At 47.7% G+C, this 17913-nt stretch overlaps 15 non-coding genes across 15 annotated transcripts; all 15 read left to right on the top strand.

Annotated features, from left to right (window-relative positions):
• Nucleotides 1-2634: 2634 nt before the first annotated feature.
• Nucleotides 2635-2706, top strand: TRNAE-CUC (transfer RNA glutamic acid (anticodon CUC)). Its single transcript has one exon. It is a non-coding gene; the product is annotated as a tRNA-Glu (tRNA).
• An 11-nt stretch (nucleotides 2707-2717) lies between these two features.
• On the top strand, nucleotides 2718-2789 carry TRNAQ-CUG (transfer RNA glutamine (anticodon CUG)). Its single transcript has one exon. It is a non-coding gene; the product is annotated as a tRNA-Gln (tRNA).
• Nucleotides 2790-2883: 94 nt separating this feature from the next.
• On the top strand, nucleotides 2884-2955 carry TRNAE-CUC (transfer RNA glutamic acid (anticodon CUC)). Its single transcript has one exon. It is a non-coding gene; the product is annotated as a tRNA-Glu (tRNA).
• An 11-nt stretch (nucleotides 2956-2966) lies between these two features.
• Nucleotides 2967-3038, top strand: TRNAQ-CUG (transfer RNA glutamine (anticodon CUG)). Its single transcript has one exon. It is a non-coding gene; the product is annotated as a tRNA-Gln (tRNA).
• A 91-nt stretch (nucleotides 3039-3129) lies between these two features.
• Nucleotides 3130-3201, top strand: TRNAE-CUC (transfer RNA glutamic acid (anticodon CUC)). The gene has a single exon. It is a non-coding gene; the product is annotated as a tRNA-Glu (tRNA).
• An 11-nt stretch (nucleotides 3202-3212) lies between these two features.
• Nucleotides 3213-3284, top strand: TRNAQ-CUG (transfer RNA glutamine (anticodon CUG)). The gene has a single exon. It is a non-coding gene; the product is annotated as a tRNA-Gln (tRNA).
• An 87-nt stretch (nucleotides 3285-3371) lies between these two features.
• On the top strand, nucleotides 3372-3443 carry TRNAE-CUC (transfer RNA glutamic acid (anticodon CUC)). The gene has a single exon. It is a non-coding gene; the product is annotated as a tRNA-Glu (tRNA).
• Nucleotides 3444-3454: 11 nt separating this feature from the next.
• On the top strand, nucleotides 3455-3526 carry TRNAQ-CUG (transfer RNA glutamine (anticodon CUG)). The gene has a single exon. It is a non-coding gene; the product is annotated as a tRNA-Gln (tRNA).
• Nucleotides 3527-4266: 740 nt separating this feature from the next.
• Nucleotides 4267-4338, top strand: TRNAE-CUC (transfer RNA glutamic acid (anticodon CUC)). Its single transcript has one exon. It is a non-coding gene; the product is annotated as a tRNA-Glu (tRNA).
• Nucleotides 4339-4349: 11 nt separating this feature from the next.
• On the top strand, nucleotides 4350-4421 carry TRNAQ-CUG (transfer RNA glutamine (anticodon CUG)). Its single transcript has one exon. It is a non-coding gene; the product is annotated as a tRNA-Gln (tRNA).
• Nucleotides 4422-4505: 84 nt separating this feature from the next.
• Nucleotides 4506-4577, top strand: TRNAE-CUC (transfer RNA glutamic acid (anticodon CUC)). Its single transcript has one exon. It is a non-coding gene; the product is annotated as a tRNA-Glu (tRNA).
• Nucleotides 4578-4588: 11 nt separating this feature from the next.
• On the top strand, nucleotides 4589-4660 carry TRNAQ-CUG (transfer RNA glutamine (anticodon CUG)). Its single transcript has one exon. It is a non-coding gene; the product is annotated as a tRNA-Gln (tRNA).
• Nucleotides 4661-4744: 84 nt separating this feature from the next.
• Nucleotides 4745-4816, top strand: TRNAE-CUC (transfer RNA glutamic acid (anticodon CUC)). The gene has a single exon. It is a non-coding gene; the product is annotated as a tRNA-Glu (tRNA).
• An 11-nt stretch (nucleotides 4817-4827) lies between these two features.
• TRNAQ-CUG (transfer RNA glutamine (anticodon CUG)) lies at nucleotides 4828-4899 on the top strand. Its single transcript has one exon. It is a non-coding gene; the product is annotated as a tRNA-Gln (tRNA).
• Nucleotides 4900-4985: 86 nt separating this feature from the next.
• Nucleotides 4986-5057, top strand: TRNAE-CUC (transfer RNA glutamic acid (anticodon CUC)). The gene has a single exon. It is a non-coding gene; the product is annotated as a tRNA-Glu (tRNA).
• The last annotated feature ends 12856 nt before the right edge of the window (nucleotides 5058-17913 follow it).

Genomic DNA, 17913 nt, shown 5'->3' with positions numbered 1-17913 from the left:
TTCAAATAAGAGATTAAGATCATCGCAATCGAGAGGGCATGCGCACTGCGCCGCAGTGAAAGAAACGAAGAAAATGTGCTCCGTAGTCAATTAGAGTATTTGCTGAACGCAGAAAGCACGCAACCAGGGGCATTAAATAATGAAATTAAAGATGTCAAAAACAAACTGGAAGCAATAGATGTCGAAAGATACAAGGGAGCCATTGTTCGCGCTCGTGGCGAAAGACTGTGGTTGGGAGAAACGCCTACTAAGCGCTCGCTAGCGGATGAGAAAAGTTATGCCGCCAAAAATGAAATAAAAGAAATACAGTACGAGGGCGTTATTACAAAAGACAAACAGATAATTGAACTTGCTTTTGTAGAGTACTTTAAAAATCTGTTAGGACATAACATTGATATTGCAACTGGCTTTGAACATGAGTACCTTCACTTAATGCCAAGGTTAGATGATGACGTGAAGACCCGCCTTGAAGCAGATCTTACCGTACGCGAAATCGAAGACGCAATTGATGAATTATCCGTAGGCAAATCTCCAGGCCCGGATGGTTTAAGCAGTTGTTTTTACAAAGCTTTTAAAGTAGATCTGGCAAAAGCCCTGCATCATGTAATAACCGAAGCATATAATGAAAATGCAGTGCCACCATCTTTCAACTGTTCTCACGTTGTATTAATACCCAAGACAGATGACCCAGTCAAACTTCTATCGGTCTCGTCCTATCGACCGATAAGCTTAAGCAATGTAGATTACAAAATATATATGAAAGTACTGGCAAAAAGATTACAAACCGTGATCACAGTTTTGGTAGGACCCCACCAGACATGTGGGATCAGGGGACGCTCGATATTTACTAACATTCACGTTACCAGAAGTGTACTTGAATACTGCGATGACTTTTCAGAACGGGTAGTAATGTTACAGCTTGATCTAGAAAAAGCTTTCGATCGTGTATCACATCAAATTCTATTTAGTCTTTTGGAATATATTAATGTTGGATTTGTGATTGCGAATGGTGTGAAAATGTGTTACACTCACAGTTCAGCTAGCATAATCGTAAACAAAAGTGTCAGCGAAAGTTTCAAAGTTCAGTGTAGTATTCGGCAAGGGTGTCCATTATCATCATTATTGTTTGCAATTTTTCTAGAACCTTCCTGCTTAAAAATTCTTAATAATGACACAATACATGGTTTCAAATTACTCGCAAGTGAAGTTAAAATACTGTGTTATGCTGACGACATAGCAGTCTTCTGTGACGATAAGGAAAGCGTTAAGGAGACCGTTAAAGAAGCAGAACTTTTTTGCTCGCTCACGGGCAGTATGATAAATTGGAACAAATGTTTAGGCTTCTGGCATGGGCCGTGGGAAAACACACTAGATTATTTTGCTAACATGAAATGGACCGTGACACCTGTCAAATACCTCGGAGTGTCCTTAGAACATTATCGCGATACCACGCAATACTGGAACGAGGAAACCAAACGTGTTAGGGAGCAAACCGGTAAATGGGGTGGGCGGGATTTCTCAGTTTTCGCGCGTGCTACAGTTTGCAATGTGTTTTTAGTCGCGAAAGTGTGGTATGTTCTTCAAGTGCTTTGTATGTCTCGTACCAACGTGCAGAAGTTGCACAGAGTCTTTGCAGTGTTCGTGTGGCGTTCAACATGGGAAAGATGCCGCAGAACTAATTTATTTCGATCAGTCCGTAGCGGCGGACTCAGCTTATGTCATTTATTTCTCAAACAAGTTGTGTCAAGATTTATTTTTTTGCGCGACCAAAATAACGGATTTCTGCGAACAATTTTACAATTACGAATGAGTGATGTAATTCCTGAATATGTTGTATCAAATGTCACCAAAAAAGGGAGTATTCGCGGCTTTCTTCGTGAGGTCGTTATGTCTTTTCGAATGCTAAAAGTGAGATTCTCAATCGAGTACCTAAGTAATGTACCAAAAAAGCGTTTATACAGGGATCTGATTGATATTATGTTGCCAGTGCCCATATATCGTGCCATGTATTGTGTAGGCTCGGAAGGAGACGTGTTGAAACGTGTTAAAAGAATGGCAGTCCGCTCCTCAGTTAAGACGTTCTTTCAGCTCCATACCAGTACCTTGCCTGTCAAACCATGGTTGCAAGAGAGAGGACTGTTCGTACCGTGGTCAGTTAATTGTCTCATTTGTTCAAAGCCTGAGACAATCGAACACATTTTCTTAGAGTGCAGGGATGCAATATTCCACTGGGATGTTTTACAGAGAACACTGAAAAAAGAGCTCTCCATATCACCCTACGGTATCCGCTTTCTCCCAGTTGAAAATGAAAACGACGTGCCCTATGACAAGATCATGACGCTGAGCCTACACAGCATATGGACAACACGAATGGCCGTACGACATGCTGATGTGGATGCCAAACCAGCCAGACAATATTTTATTGAAAGTGTTTCACAAATAAGAGACGTGTATAAATCTCAGGCTGAACCACCAGAGTGGTTACCTGTACTGGATACCCTGGTGACCTTAAAACGCTTTTGAGACGAGCATTTCAAGAAGTATATGTAATGACTATGTAACACTTTGTTTTGTTCTTACTTTAGTATGGTCAATGTCCTGTATCTGTGATTACCCGGCAATAAAGAAAAAAAAACCGGCGTGGTCTAGTGGCTAGGATACCTGGCTCTCACCCAGGAGGTCCGGGTTCGATTCCCGGCGTTGGAATGTTTCGTTAAGGTCTCATGGTGTAATGGTTAGCACTCTGGACTCTGAATCCAGCGATCCGAGTTCAAATCTCAGTGAGAACTTTCGCTTTTTTTGTTTTTTTTTTTGCGCCAAATTAAAGCAAATTACAAAGCGGCGGCATTGATGGCACCGATTTTTAGCGTCGCACTTCTGTGTTCCGGCGTGGTCTAGTGGCTAGGATACCTGGCTCTCACCCAGGAGGCCCGGGTTCGAATCCCGGCGCCGGAATGTTTCGTTAAGGTCTCATGGTGTAATGGTTAGCACTCTGGACTCTGAATCCAGCGATCCGAGTTCAAATCTCGGTGAGACCTTTCGTTTTTTGTTTTTTTTTTGCGCCAAATTAAAGCAAATTACAAAGCGGCGGCATTGATGGCACCGATTTTTAGCGTCGCACTTCTGTGTTCCGGCGTGGTCTAGTGGCTAGGATACCTGGCTCTCACCCAGGAGGCCCGGGTTCGAATCCTGGCGTCGGAATGTTTCGTTAAGGTCTCATGGTGTAATGGTTAGCACTCTGGACTCTGAATCAAGCGATCCGAGTTCAAATCTCGGTGAGACCTTTCGTTTCTTTTTTTTTGCGCCAAATTAAAGCAAATTACAAAGCGGCGGCATTGATGGCACCGATTTTTAGCGTCGTACTTCTGTGTTCCGGCGTGGTCTAGTGGCTAGGATACCTGGCTCTCACCCAGGAGGCCCGGGTTCGATTCCCGGCGTCGGAATGTTTCGTTAAGGTCTCATGGTGTAATGGTTAGCACTCTGGACTCTGAATCCAGCGATCCGAGTTCAAATCTCGGTGAGACCTTTCGTTTTTTTGCGCGAAGTTAAAGCAAATTACAAAGCGGCGGCATTGATGGCACCGATTTTTAGCGTCGCACTTCTGTGTTCCGGCGTGGTCGAAAAGCAATTTCTGCGGCACTGGTGAACTCTATTTTCCCAGATCCTTTGTATCGTGCACCTTATTTAAACCAACCTTATCAGGATGTACTTAAGCGCGTCCGAAAAATGTGTGTACCTCCTGGGGTAAAAACATTTTTCTTTAAATTACATTCGGAAACACTCCCTGTTAAAACTTGGTTGAATTCGAGGGGTTGCTTTGTGCCGTGGTCAACAAACTGTCGGCTCTGTCCACGTGCCGAAACCATAGATCACTGCTTCATAGACTGTAGGGACGCTGTATTCTTTTGGGACATTCTCCAACGGACGCTCAAAAAGGACATTGACATGACTCCATATACAATTAGGTTTCTACCGTTTAAGGTTACGGGTGGTCCTCCCTATGACATGTTCATAGTACTTAGTTTACATAGCCTATGGAGAAGTAGACTGTGTGACCGCCATGCCGAAAGCCCGCGATCTACAAAGTCCTTCTTTCGCGAAAGTGCTGCTTATGTAAGAAGTGTCTACGCTGCGCAGGAACCTCCGCCAGACTGGATGCACTTGTTGGATGCATGTGTGTCTTTGCCTGAGTTTTAAGTGTGTAGTGGTGTCCACTTTGTAATACACCTTCAGTTTTCTTTTCCATGTAATACAGAAAAAAAAAATTCCGGCGTGGTCTAGTGGCTAGGATACCTGGCTCTCACCCAGGAGGCCCGGGTTCGATTCCCGGCGTCGGAATGTTTCGTTAAGGTCTCATGGTGTAATGGTTAGCACTCTGGACTCTGAATCCAGCGATCCGAGTTCAAATCTCGGTGAGACCTTTCGTTTTTTTTTTGCGCCAAGTTAAAGCAAATTACAAAGCGGCGGCATTGATGGCACCGATTTTTAGCGTCGCACTTCTGTGTTCCGGCGTGGTCTAGTGGCTAGGATACCTGGCTCTCACCCAGGAGGCCCGGGTTCGATTCCCGGGGTCGGAATGTTTCGTTAAGGTCTCATGGTGTAATGGTTAGCACTCTGGACTCTGAATCCAGCGATCCGAGTTCAAATCTCGGTGAGACCTTTCGTTTTTTTTTTGCGCCAAATTAAAGCAAATTACAAAGCGGCGGCATTGATGGCACCGATTTTTAGCGTCGCACTTCTGTGTTCCGGCGTGGTCTAGTGGCTAGGATACCTGGCTCTCACCCAGGAGGCCTGGGTTCGATTCCCGGCGTCGGAATGTTTCGTTAAGGTCTCATGGTGTAATGGTTAGCGCTCTGGACTCTGAATCCAGCGATCCGAGTTCAAATCTCGGTGAGACCTTTCGTTTTTTTTTTTTGCGCCCAGTCAAAGCAAATTACAAAGCGGCGGCATTGATGGCACCGATTTTTAGCGTCGCACTTCTGTGTTCCGGCGTGGTCTAGTGGCTAGGATACCTGGCTCTCACCCATGAGGCCCGGGTTCGATTCCCGGCGTCGGAATGTTTCGTTAAGGTCTCATGGTGTAATGGTTAGGACTCTGAATCCAGCGATCCGAGTTCAAATCTCGGTGAGACCTTTCCACATTTTTTTACTTGCTTTGGCGAATATTAGATGCCATGGCAGGGCATTCGCACTGATTGAAGCCAACTTGCCCAGCGTGTTGATCCGTTCCGGCGTGGTCTAGTCGGTCTAGTGGCTAGGATACGGGATTCCACTTCCGTTTGTCGAAGAAAGCGGACGTGGTTATCATGTGCTCCGATGGGGCGGTGTTTGCGGCAATGAATAGCCGTGGTAACAGGAATGCGGCGCCTGCTGAACGTGAAGATCACGAGGTCATATTGCCTACAGGTCGTGCAGTTTTAAATACCATATTTTTACATGCCGATATTCGGCCCAGGCCTTATCGAGTTGAAGACTTCAGGGATACGTGGCACCGTCTGGCATTGCTCCCTGAGGTGTTAGCGTTGGGGGCGTACCAGATGAGTCTCGTATGGGCCGTCACCTTCAAGAATGCGGAAGGCCTGAAGAAGGCTCTAACCGTCGGTGAAATGAAGGTAAAGGGTCGCCGCTGCGTTGTAGTTGACCCGGCGAACCAAGCCCTGCGCCTGAAGTTGCATTGGCTGCTTTTCAATGTTCCCGATGAAGATGTATACGTGCTGCACCAGCAATGTTCTGGACGGTAACAGATGTCGGTGAAAGAAAAGTGGCGCGTGAATGGCATCCACGAGAAAAGCACGACGACGCGGACGGTGAGCATTAAGCTCCATGCAGGCGTCAAGGTTGACGACCTCCCACATCAGCTTCGTGTTGGTGGGGAACTGGCGTCGCTAATTGCACCAGGAAGACCACCGGTATGTTTGCGTTGTCACACCGCGAGACATATACGACGCGACTGCCGTGTCCCTCGATGTGCGCAGTGCCGTCGTTTTGGGCATGACGAGAGTTCGTGTGTGTGTGAAGACTTACGCAAGTGTAACAGGACCAGTTGGAAAAAGTGACGCCGCAGAGCTTGTCATGGACGAAGCGGCCTGTTTATGGGAGTTGGCGTTGTTTGAAATTCCTTAAGATTAGCCAGGGGTTTTATCCTGGCCATCCAAGACGGAGGACACACTTGCGTAGCAACCACACCAAGAAAACCTGTTATTCGTTCTCGGATATACACGCAGACTGTGGTTTCCATTGGGATCGCAATGGAAGCCTGGCATGCGGGCTCGGCTTATACAGTAGAGGCCAGTTAACATTATCTGATCGAAAGGTGTTCCGTCACCGCCATCTATCGGTAGATATCTTATGCCATCTGGGTCAAGACGAAATTCTTTCTTTATTGTTCGTTGTAGAATATCCCAGGAGAAAAACTCCCGCCCATCAGTGTTGGAAAACGGGGTCTATCGTCTCAGGTTGTTTGCATATGAAGCAATTTGAGCCCCCATGGTATGTAAAAGTCCCTTTTTTGCTAAGAACGTTGCAAGTGAAAGTGGTGTCGTGTGTAGATTTAAAGAAAACTTTTCACACCTGGCGGTACCTGTATTCTTTTAACTCGTTACGGAACATTGTGGCCTGGCCCTCGACTGTCTATGGATCTGTACAGGGAGGGGAAAAAAGGCTGTCCAATATATCATTGTGCAGCTTTTTCCTTGTGACCATAAACAAGTATTCTTCCGAATAGCGTACAGCAAGGAAACGAACACTGAGTACAATTTCCTTATAGAAACCGAACACTACCCCCGCTACACCTTTTGAGCATATAACAAACTCTATGTGAAACCAACGAGCCTAATTTTACAGTGTTTCAAAAAGTGGATCATCATTGCTCCTAAAGAAAAAGAACCGTCCAACTAATTCCCTGACAAACAGGCGGTCCAGCCCTGATCCTCCATCTTTCTCCCGTCTGAAGAAATTTTTGCGGCTGCATATCTCCCACCCGGAACACCACACAAACACTACAAAAACTCTGTGCAATTTCTGCACCTTGGCCATATCAGAAAATGAATTGCATAGCGTTCCGCAGCTTAGCTACGAAAAACAGGTTGCAGACAGTAGCCCTGGCAAATACTGAAAGGTGTTTGGCTTTCCACGCCTCAGCCTTTCCCTTAGGACTTTTAAACTCGCACTGCCTGTATTCTTCGCTCTGTTTATAAGCTTCAAGTGCTACGCCAAAGTATTTTACTGGAGTTGTCGAACACATGACTTTCACAGAGATAGCAGGGGCCTTAGGCCACTCCACATGCCAAATACCGAGGCACTTGCTCCAGTAGACTTTACTTTTAATGTTTTCACCAAAGTTCTTTACAACATTTATCGTTTGCAAGACGCTCTCCTTGTCTTTGCAATACACGGCTACGTTATCAGCATATACCAGTAGCACAGGCCAGGATCTGTCGTGAAAACACCGTGTTTTTGTATGGTGACGTGCGAGCAAGGCTCTATAGGGTCGAAGACTTCCAAGATGCCCTCGTCCCGACTGCATTGCCGCAGGAGGTCATGGCCCTTGGGACCTACCAGATGAATTATGGGTGGGCAGTCACATTCTCGAGTGACGAGGCGGCGAGAAATATGCTGGCAATGAAAGAGCTCAACGTGAAGGGGCGTCGCTGCGTGGTCGTCGACCCTCAAGAACAACAGGTACGCCTCCGCCTTCATTGGCTGCTGTATTGGGCGGCGGGCCAAGATGTAAAGACAGTGCTGGCGGCCTTTGGCAAGGTCGTTCAAGCGACGCGAGCACGATGGCGGGTCAGAGGCGCAGGCGACAGAGATTCAACGTCTCGGATCGTTCTGTTGAAACTGAAGAGCGGAATGAAAGTTGATGAACTTCTCCACCAAATCCGATCTGCCGGTGAACTGGCCATTGTCATAACGCCTGGACGGCCGATGCAGTGCCTACGATGCAGGGCAGTCGGACATGTCCGTCGTGAGTGCAAGGTGTTGCGATGCTCATGATGTCGAAGCTTTGGACACTCAGAAGATCAGTGCGTACGCACGCACGCCGCAGCCGTGGCGTCACCAGGGAGAGAGGTCAGCCTGCAGATAAGGATGGATGCTGCTGAAGCCGAGGACGCCGCCGCCAAGGGGCCTGGTGACAATGAGAGCGCCAACAATGCGGAGGGAACATTGAAGACAGAGGAAGGTACGGAAGGCGTACTTGTTGCCCCCGAAAAGAAAGCTGAGGCAATATCGGGTCCCCCCAGAAGAAACGGAGAACAGCAAGAGAAACCGCCTTTTTTCGTGCCCTTCAGGCACATTAGTGAACGTTGACTTTTCTGTTGGTTATGATTCGTGGCGTGTTTTGTGTGCATATGTACCCAAGATTTGCGAAGATACCGCGTACGAGGCAGAAGGTGGGGATCCGCCCCCAAGCATGCAGCCACCCTATGGATACGAGCGGTAACGCTAACTTTAAAAGGCCGCTAGATGCTACCGACGTGAAAACGACTGCTAAGAACCACGCCGACGGGCCCCCTGAAAAGACAACTATGACGAGAAGGAGCACCTTCAAGCCTTATCCAAACATCTCTCGGGGCAGGAAGGGCGGCGACAAGCCACAACCGTCTGCGGATCACACCAGACCAACGGACGGTCCCCGAGGCGTCTAGCCGCTTGCTAGACGTTGTGATAAGCAACGTGCTCCGGCCCTGTCTCTCTTTCCCGTGATAGCAATGGCAACCAACCGTACGCTTAGCTGAAGCACGATAAATGTGAGAGGTCTGGCCGCCAAGCGTAAACAAAGCCAAGCGTACCGGATGGTGGTGGACCAGGACCTCGATGTTCTGGCCATGCAGGAGACAAAGGTTGAAGGGGAGGAGGAGACCCGGGCCATGGTGCTAAGGTTTACGTCTTTGTATTACGCGGTAGTGAGCCATGCTAAAGGAGCATCGGCGGGCGTTATTTTATTAGGAAACTTTCCGGCTTATCTATCGAAAATTATTTTTCATGCACTTCAGGCAGATTAGTGAACGTTGACTTTGCTGTTGGTGATGATTCGTGGCGCGTTTTGTGTGTATATGCACCCAATGTTTGTGAAGAGCGCACCCTTTTTTTCGTCCTTGAGGACGCACATATGCATGAACAGGAAAGTGATTATTCTGGGGAAACTTAATTGTGTACTCAGAGATCGAGACAGAACAGGCAGGAGAACAAATGACTAAAGCTGCCGTATCCTTACTGAATTATTAGCCGAGTGCGACCTAGACGACGTGGCTGATTGCCTGGTTGGAACACGCGAATACACGCACTTCATGCTCAACAGTCAAGCTCGTTTAGACAAGATGTACGTGTCACTAGACGTAATACCCCTATGTCGCAGCTACGATATCATGCCTCTTTCATCCACCGATCACTCTTTGGTCAAGACATCTGTTGGACGCAAAGGAAAACGCAACACCTTCACGAGATGTGGAAAGCGAATTCCAAATTGTTCAAGGACGAGATTTTTTCTAAGCAATGTCCGGGAACATTGTAAGGAAGTAAATAATAACAACGCGGTGGAAGTCACAGAAAGGTGGGAGAATTTCAAGCAACGACTAATACCACTGTCACACTGCCCGTGTAATGCCATTCACAGTAAATGGCATTCATACCGAATGTCATTGCAGTGTTGCGTTCCCTGTCAACACACTGCGGCTACACAGAATGGCGTTCGCAATTGATGGTGATGTTTATCGGCACATTGCGCACGCAGGTACTCGGCAATCGACATGTATACTTTCAGGTTGCGCTTCGCCCTGCGCAAATCGCTGAGGTGGTCCTCCCAAACTTTCAGCAGCGCGCGCGTCTCGTCGTCGGTCCAGTGCGCTTTTTTGCACCGACTAGAGTTACGACCTTTCACCGAGTCGAAGATACTCGGACCGTGGCCACACCCGTCACGTGCATTACTGCAATACTTGAGGTACACCGGTTTAAGAGACCGTTTATAGTGTCCCTGTGCATAGTGCCCCTCCCACACATACTCTGTGCTTACTCTCTCCGTTTCTTCGTCTTTCTATTCCCCCACCCCCAGTGTAGGGTAGCAAACCGGGTACTCTTCTGGTTGACCTCCCTGCCTTTCCTGTCCTTGCTTTCTCTCTCTCTCTCGCTCCTCATTCGCCGCCGACGAAGCTGCAGAGTTGGTTTCCGTGGTTGGCCGTTTAGCGCGGCACGACATGAAAAACAGTATGCAGAAATGAAAAAAAAACTCATGCATTACTGCTTCGCCTTCAAGAGTGGAACGCGACAGCGTTCCCGTCGACCCGCCAAGGGGTGTAAGACAATGGGCTACAGGGCAGCGACTACGCGCCCCGCATTGGACGCGGTGAGCGTCGAGCAAAGCAGCGTTCGGCGCGGCAACGAAATGTGCGCCTGAGCAAGAGACGCACGCCTTAGAAACAGCTCGTTTCTAAGGCAACACCGCATTCACTAGAGGCGCTTTTGTACCGCTTTGAAGCATCGTACTCGTGGCTCAGTCATTCCTTCGTCGGCTCTCGTGCGCGTCGGACGCTGGGATCATGTGCTCTCTCCGAGCGGTGTCAGCGGCTTCAGGCCGTGGTTCTACTGTATCTGATGAGGATTACAAGGTTATTCTGCCCCAACTGCCAACTGGAAACGCTTCCCTGAACACTGTATTTCTTCATTGCGATGTGTCTGCCAGGCCCTACCGAATCAACGATTTCGAAGCAGAAATTGAACGCCTACAAGTAGTCAAGGATGTAGCATCGATCGGTGCCTACCAGATGAATCACGTCTGGGCGCTAACGACATATTCCATGGCCGCAAAACAAGTGCTCGTAGATGCAAAGGAACTGCGCATCAAGGGTAAAAGATGCCTTGTCATCGACCCCAACGACAGTCAGGTGAGAGTCAAACTTCACTGGCTTCCTTACCATATCAGTGACGACGCCGTGCGAAAAGCGTTGGAACCATACGGGAAAATTGAAGAAATGAGTAGAGAAACGTGGATGACTGGAAAATTCAAGGGAGCGCAAACCTCATCTAGGTCGGTGACTTTGAGACTGACACACGGATTTACTGTCGAATCGCTTCCGCATCAGATTCGTATTCAGGGCAGCAACACTCTTGTAATTGTGCCTGGACGACCACCCCTGTGTCTGCGATGTAAAAAATCGGGCCATATAAGAAAGGATTGTCGTATCCCGCGGTGTTCTGCATGCCGCAAATTTGGTCACGAAGCTGACGACTGCAGGAAAACTTACGCTGCCATGACACGGGAAGACGGCGAGAACGACGACACAGATGCGCTCATGGACGAGGATGAAGCTGTAGAATCTTTACAGCCTCGTAACATCAATCTTTCCTCGTGGGTGCCTGAGCCTGCAACACCAACCACGAAAAAAGAAGCTGAGGCCGACTCTCCAATGAAGCCTGTATCACCTGTTGTCGCTGTAACAACGGATAAAATCTCGGGGGAGCCCGAAGAAAAGTGCAGTGTAGTGCTTCAAGTTCCGTGCCCTTCAGTGCCTGTGGAGACGCCGACGGCGTCTAAAGTGAGCTACCCAGCAGAACTAGAACGCCTCGAGACGCCCGTGGCGTCTGACGACGCAATATCTGCGACAGAAGCAGGGATTGCGGACTTAGGAGCGGAATGTCCCAAGACGCCAGCGGCGTCTGAAGCCCCGTACCTTCCAATGGAAGCGGAGACGCCAGAGGTGTACCATTCCCTGGAGTCTGAGCCGGAGGACGCAAGCAATAGGGCCACAAGGATGCCTGAGTTTGGTTCGGACGAGGATGAAGGCACATCAGGGAGCATTACAGAGATGAGAAGCATGGTGCAAAAAGTAAAATCGAAAGCGGCCATGAAGAGGAACCGTGTTACCACGGCTCCTCGGATACCGCCCGTGGAAAAACGTCACAAGCGCTCCTTGTGAGCCGGAAAGACCACGCCTCAAAGGTATGCATCATTGGCCGGAGTATCGGCAGTTTTATCACTATGGCTTACTTAAAGCTAGCAACCTTTAACTGCGTGAGCTTGGTCGCACGCAGGAGGAAGCAGTGGTTTCTCAATCTTCTACTGCAAGAAAATGTTGACATTGCGTTTATTCAGGAGACAAAACTTTCATCGAGTGTGCAGTTGGAAGAGATGGACCACTTTGTTCGTAACCATTACTCGTTTTATTTTTCGCCTGCTTGTGGTTACAGCGGAGGGACGGCAGTTTTGGTGAAGAAACACTCAGCGGTACTAGTGTACCCCGAGTGGGACAAGGACCGAAACGGCCGTGTATGTAGTGTGGATTTGATATACCGGAATGAACCATACAAGCTTGTTTCCATTCATGCTCCGAATGACGCACCGCTACGAAAAGAATTCTTTTCAGGCCTGAGGCAGTATCTTGACTCACCATGCCGTACCATATTTGCCGGAGACTTTAATTGTGTTTTACGTGCTTCAGACTGTTCGAAAAAGCGATCGCCAGATACCAGCCTAGCAGAGCTCAGGAAGCTTTTGAGAGACTATGACTTGCAAGATGTTACCGAGATTGCGCCAGGAGATAATGATGGTTTTACACATTGGCAAGGGGACTGTCATTCAAGGCTTGATCCGTTTTACGTGTCTAGTGACCTCTCATCGTACAACGTGCGTTATAAAGTGCAACCTGTTGCATTCTCAGATCATGCATTTGTCACAGCCGTATTTGAAGAAAAGAAAATAACAAGAAAGAGGCACAAAGAGTGGCAGTTGTGGAAGCTGAATGAGAGTCTGCTGGATGACAAAGAAATATTCGGCAGCATTAAGAATCTAATCAAGGAAAAAACGAAAGGAGGACAGGTAGATACGATATTGTGGGAAGAGATAAAGGAAGAATGTAAGATGTTTCTACTTGCAAAAGGACAGGAAAAATCAGCACTGAAGAAGAGCGAAAAGCTGAGCTTGCTACGAACTCTCAAAAATCTAATCGAAGCCGAAAACTGTCACCCGGGTACCCTCACAGAGGATATCAAAGAGTGCAAAGGTCAGCTGCTGTCAATCTTGGAGAAAGAATATAAAGGCGCTATGATCAGGTCTAGGACGGAATCACAGCAGAGAGATGAGGAACCGCTCAAGATTTTCAAGACAAAAGAAAGACAGCGCGGCATGAAAAACAGAATAGAAGCAATACAGAGCGGGGACAGTATTCTCAAATTACAAAATGACATCGAGACTGCCTTCACTCAAGCATACAAAGGCCTCTTCGAATACGGAAGTTACACATGCGACCGTGAACTCTTGCAAAAGTATGCCTCAACGTTAAACTGCATAGATGACGAGACAAAACAGCAAACAGATGAGTGTATATCAGAAAGCGAAATAGAATGGGCCATACAGCAGCTAAAACCAAGAAAATCGCCAGGAGTAGATGGACTCAGCACTGCCTTTTACAAGAAATTTTCACCGGAATTAGTCCCAATATTACGAGATGTGTATGATGACATTTTGAAACGAGGATTACTGCCTCCATCTATGCGACGAGGTCTTACTGTCTTACTGCCAAAGAAGCATTCAAGGCAAGTTCCGACAGTGAGCGATTTCCGCCCCATTAGTCTTTTAACGACCGATTACAAAATACTTGCTAAAATTATAGCTAGACGGCTGGACTTTGCCCTCGGAGCAGTTATAGGCAACCATCAATCTTATGGCATCAAAGGCCGTCGCATCAGTGATAACCTGCACGCTATGAGGATACTGTGCGAAGCTACCTCCGTTGGTGGATCCAGGGCAGCGGTTTTGCAAGTGGATCTGAGCAAGGCTTTCGATAGAGTAACACATGACTTTCTCTTCAACTTGCTTAAGGCCTGCAACATTGGGGACCGACTCCTAAAATATATTGGTGTCTTCTACAGACAAGTGACGACGCGACTGGTAATCAACGGACAAACAACTCCCACCATACAGCTCAACAGATCCGTTAGGCAAGGATGCCCCATGTCACCAGTTCTTTTTGCTCTGTACTTAGAACCCTTGTGCCGAACAATTCTGAACGACAGCAACATAACAGGCTTCAGTTTCGCAGATACTTCTCTGAAAGTCCTCGCCTACGCCGACGACCTTACGCTTGTGGGTGCCTCCAGAGAGGAAATCCGCCAAGGTGTGCAGCATGTCATGGACTTTTGTAAAGTTTCTGGTGCTAAAGTGAATCGAGAAAAGTGCGCGGGTGCATGGCTAGGTGCCTGGGACTTAAAACCAACCACCTTCCTAGAGGTGAAGTGGACGTCTGAAATCATCAGCTACATCGGTGTGTGTTTTAATACTGCCAACCTACAGAATGGACAAAATACAATTCGAAGTGGTACCCTCGCGGCAAAAGTGCAACAGTGGCATGGGAGAACGGTCCCGCTTATGAACAGAGCTTTTGTGTGTAACACTGTGTTCTTTCCAGCTATATGGTACTCAGCGCAGGTGATGCCCTGTTTGCCGGCTCAGGTGAATCGAGTGCATAGATTTTGCGCAACATATATTTGGGAGTCGCGGTTTGAGCGCATGAGGCGCAGTAACTTATTCTTAAGTAAGGCAAAAGGAGGCCTAGGGCTGGTAAACGTAGAGATAAAACTCAAAGTTCACAGGTACCTTTTTTTCAAAAACCAAACTCATCATATTATACGTCATTCTTTCAAACAATTAGGAGGGGGGTACTTAAGCGAGTGGATCGAAGGTGCCCAAGGAGTCCCACGAGCCCGCACCCTAAAATTCTACAGGGAGGTGGAGCAGGCAGCTCGCTTCTTCGAGCAGCGTTTTTCTCAAGAGTATCTAAAAAATGTAAAACGGAAGAGTCTGTACTGGAACACTATAGATATGCTATTCCCACCACCCCTATATCGGTATCGAGTTGGAAGCCAGCTGGAGTCTGACGTTTTCAAGCGTCTGCCAAAATATCCTGTAAAAACAGCGATTAAGGATTTCTTTGTTAGGTTACATGTCGAAGTTCTACCTGTAAAAACATGGCTACGTAACAAAGGTTTCTTCGTGCCGTGGTCAACGGACTGCCCTCTCTGTCCCTATCCAGAATCGTTGCAGCACGTATTTTTGTTTTGTACAAATGCAGTACTATTTTGGCACAACATACGAATTGTGTTTGACGTGCAGATATACCCAAATTGGGATAACGTTAAATATCTGACACTGGAAGATGACAAAAATAACTGCTGAAACCCTGTTATTGCTAGGTTTGTATGCAATTTGGAGATCCCGAACTGATTACGTCCTAGCACTAGAAAACGCAAAACCTGCGTGGACGCACTTTTGTGATGCTTTTGCGTATACAAGTTCGCTGCTGGGCGGCGAAGATGAGTTTAGCAAGCGATGGCAGGTGTGGCAGAAGCGCCTGCAGCAAAGATGAATACTCATATAGATGTGCAATTCGCAGTGTATGTGTGTGTGTGTGTGTTAGAAAAGCTGTGAAGAAAGAACGCTTCCGTGCATGGTACCTGCTATGGAAAAAAAAAAGAAATAAAAAACTCAGTGGAAAGGAAAAAAAAAAGTACTCGTGGCTCAGTGGTAGCGTCTCCGTCCCACACTCCGGAGACCCTGGTTCGATTCCCACCCAGCCCGTCTTGCAAGAGTTGAACCAAAGCCACTTCTCCTCTGTCGTGACGTCACGGTGTCACGTGGTTTCAAGGCGACACCGCCGCGCCTGAGGAGCTGGGTTGAGCTCTCGTAATATGCTTCGCATAAAAAAAGAATCTGACGAGCGTTTGTAAACGTGGCCGATAAGAGGTGCTATATAGCGTCCAGTCGGAGACTGGGAACAAGAATATAGCTGCACAAACTACTTCAACTGTCGTGCTGCACTTCATAATATTATTTAAAATTTCACAACAGCAATCATGAAAAGTTTCGTTTTAACTTATCGATGTCGTAATTTTTTTCTAAGCCCCTGTCGTCGAGATTACACAAGTAGAGCTTCCATGAGTCCGGGAAACTCATTCAGTGGGTGAATGCCATTAGCTGTGAATGTCGTCCACTGTGCCCGTGTAGAAGAGACAAAAATGGCATTAAGACGTAATCTGATTCGCTGCAAATGACATTGTACGCGCCGGGTGACAGGGGTATTAAGTGAGCCGCCATCGATCGCTCCAGTGAAATAAAGTACGAAGAAAGAGCTAAAGAGAAAGAACTAAGAGCAGTGTTGAAAAAGTTAACGGCCTCGGAGTGCAGCTTACTGAGCGCATAAAACGACGACTTACGTAGCATCAAAGCAAAATTGGAGCTCTGCGATGAATAGCGATATCGGGGAGCGATTATACGCGCAAGGGCCGACGCAGTAACAGCAGATGAGGCGCCAACTAACTCGCGCTCGGTCTTGAGAAGCGTGCACGGCGTGATCACATAGAAGCACTTCAAGTACGAAATGACCAACTGATAGGATATTGCACAAGTGTTTTTCCACGCAGATTTTTGCATCGAAAGCTGTTCATGTAGATGCCTTTAGAGCAACGCCTTTGGGACGCACGCCTCAACTCAGCGACGACACAAAGAACGGACTAGAGGCACCAATATCCGGCCTGGGAAACCCCCCGGCTTCAGTGGCAGAGGTAATTGGCGCCATCTATGAGGAGGGCGGAGCAGAAAATCCGTTTCCTTTGCATGGCCTCGTATACCGTCGCGCGCCCGCGCGCCGATACAGGTGTCCGAGCCCTTCCCCCCAACTCCTCTCCACTCACCCTCTCTCACCACTCCCTCGTAACTCCCTCACCTTTGACTGTCTGCGCGCGCGCCCGGCGGCCCGCTGCATGAAGTTTCGTGTTTCGTTATCTGCTGTTATGGGGAAGCGTGCGCTGCTGTGCGTTGACCGGCGTGGGTGGTTTCGTCCGTTTCGTGGTCCTCGATAGCGGTGTGCTTGTACCCGTTTCACGACTCGCACCGCTCGTGCATCGTGCAGTGGCGCACGAATGCCTCAAAAACAAGCCCTGCAAGGTTGTTCCGGGTGCTTAAAGACAACAGGTGAGCGCGCAGACCCAAGGAAATCGGAAGGCGCATGTACAGGAACACAGCCCTGACCATGTGCGTGCTGGATGAGCCTTCGGACGTCGCTGCCCCTTGATTGTGCTACACTTCACCCTTACTGGTAGAGAAAGCTGACAAATCGATGTTCCTCCTCATTGTCAACTGTCTATGACTGTTTTTCTGTGCCAAGTATCATTCTACAACTTCAGTAACTTGCTTAGCTTTCCATTCCGCCCTCAGTGATTTTTCTGTGTCACGTTCTACAAGCGTACTAAGTGCTGAAAAATTACTGTTCGTGTTTGTGTATTATCTCAGTAATTAAATAATTTAATTATGGGGTTTTACGTGCCAAAACCACTTTCTGATTATGAGGCACGCCGTAGTGGGGGACTCCGGAAATTTCGACCACCTGGGGTTCTTTAACGTGCACCTAAATCTAAGTACACAGGGGTTCTCGCATTTCGCCCCCATCGAAATGGGGCCGCCGTGGATCTCAGTAATCGCCGATGGGAAAACCGCGCATACAACCTTCATGTGTAGGCATGATACGCTTTTTTTTTTCTTCTGAAAAGCATGAGCATTGCAAGAGTTCTAAATGCAGATTTTTGCAGTTCGTGTTTTTAATACAAAGGAGTGCCCAGTAGGTATACGACTTAGTGCATTAAGTGACGTAATTTTACTGCTAAGCATTGCATTCGGAGTGAAAGAAGAGTCGTGTTGGCTTATTTTACCTGGCCTTTCATTGAGGAATAGGCCTTTCTGCGAATGTTTTCTATGTACTGCTGCAAAAGCCGACTACCTTCTGTTCCCCCTTGCCACCGTTACTCAAGTTGTGGCCAAGTGCAAAATAATGTGAAAATGTGTATTTCAGTTTTTAGTACAATGTTATTTTTTTCTGCCATGTCTTTTTCATTTTGTTCAGTAGTAATGAACATATCACGCCTTTCATAT

Source organism: Dermacentor albipictus, chromosome 7 (genome assembly GCF_038994185.2).
Source record: "Dermacentor albipictus isolate Rhodes 1998 colony chromosome 7, USDA_Dalb.pri_finalv2, whole genome shotgun sequence".
NCBI classification, from domain to species: Eukaryota; Metazoa; Arthropoda; class Arachnida; order Ixodida; family Ixodidae; genus Dermacentor; species Dermacentor albipictus.
This window is presented reverse-complemented; position numbering and strand designations above follow the sequence as displayed.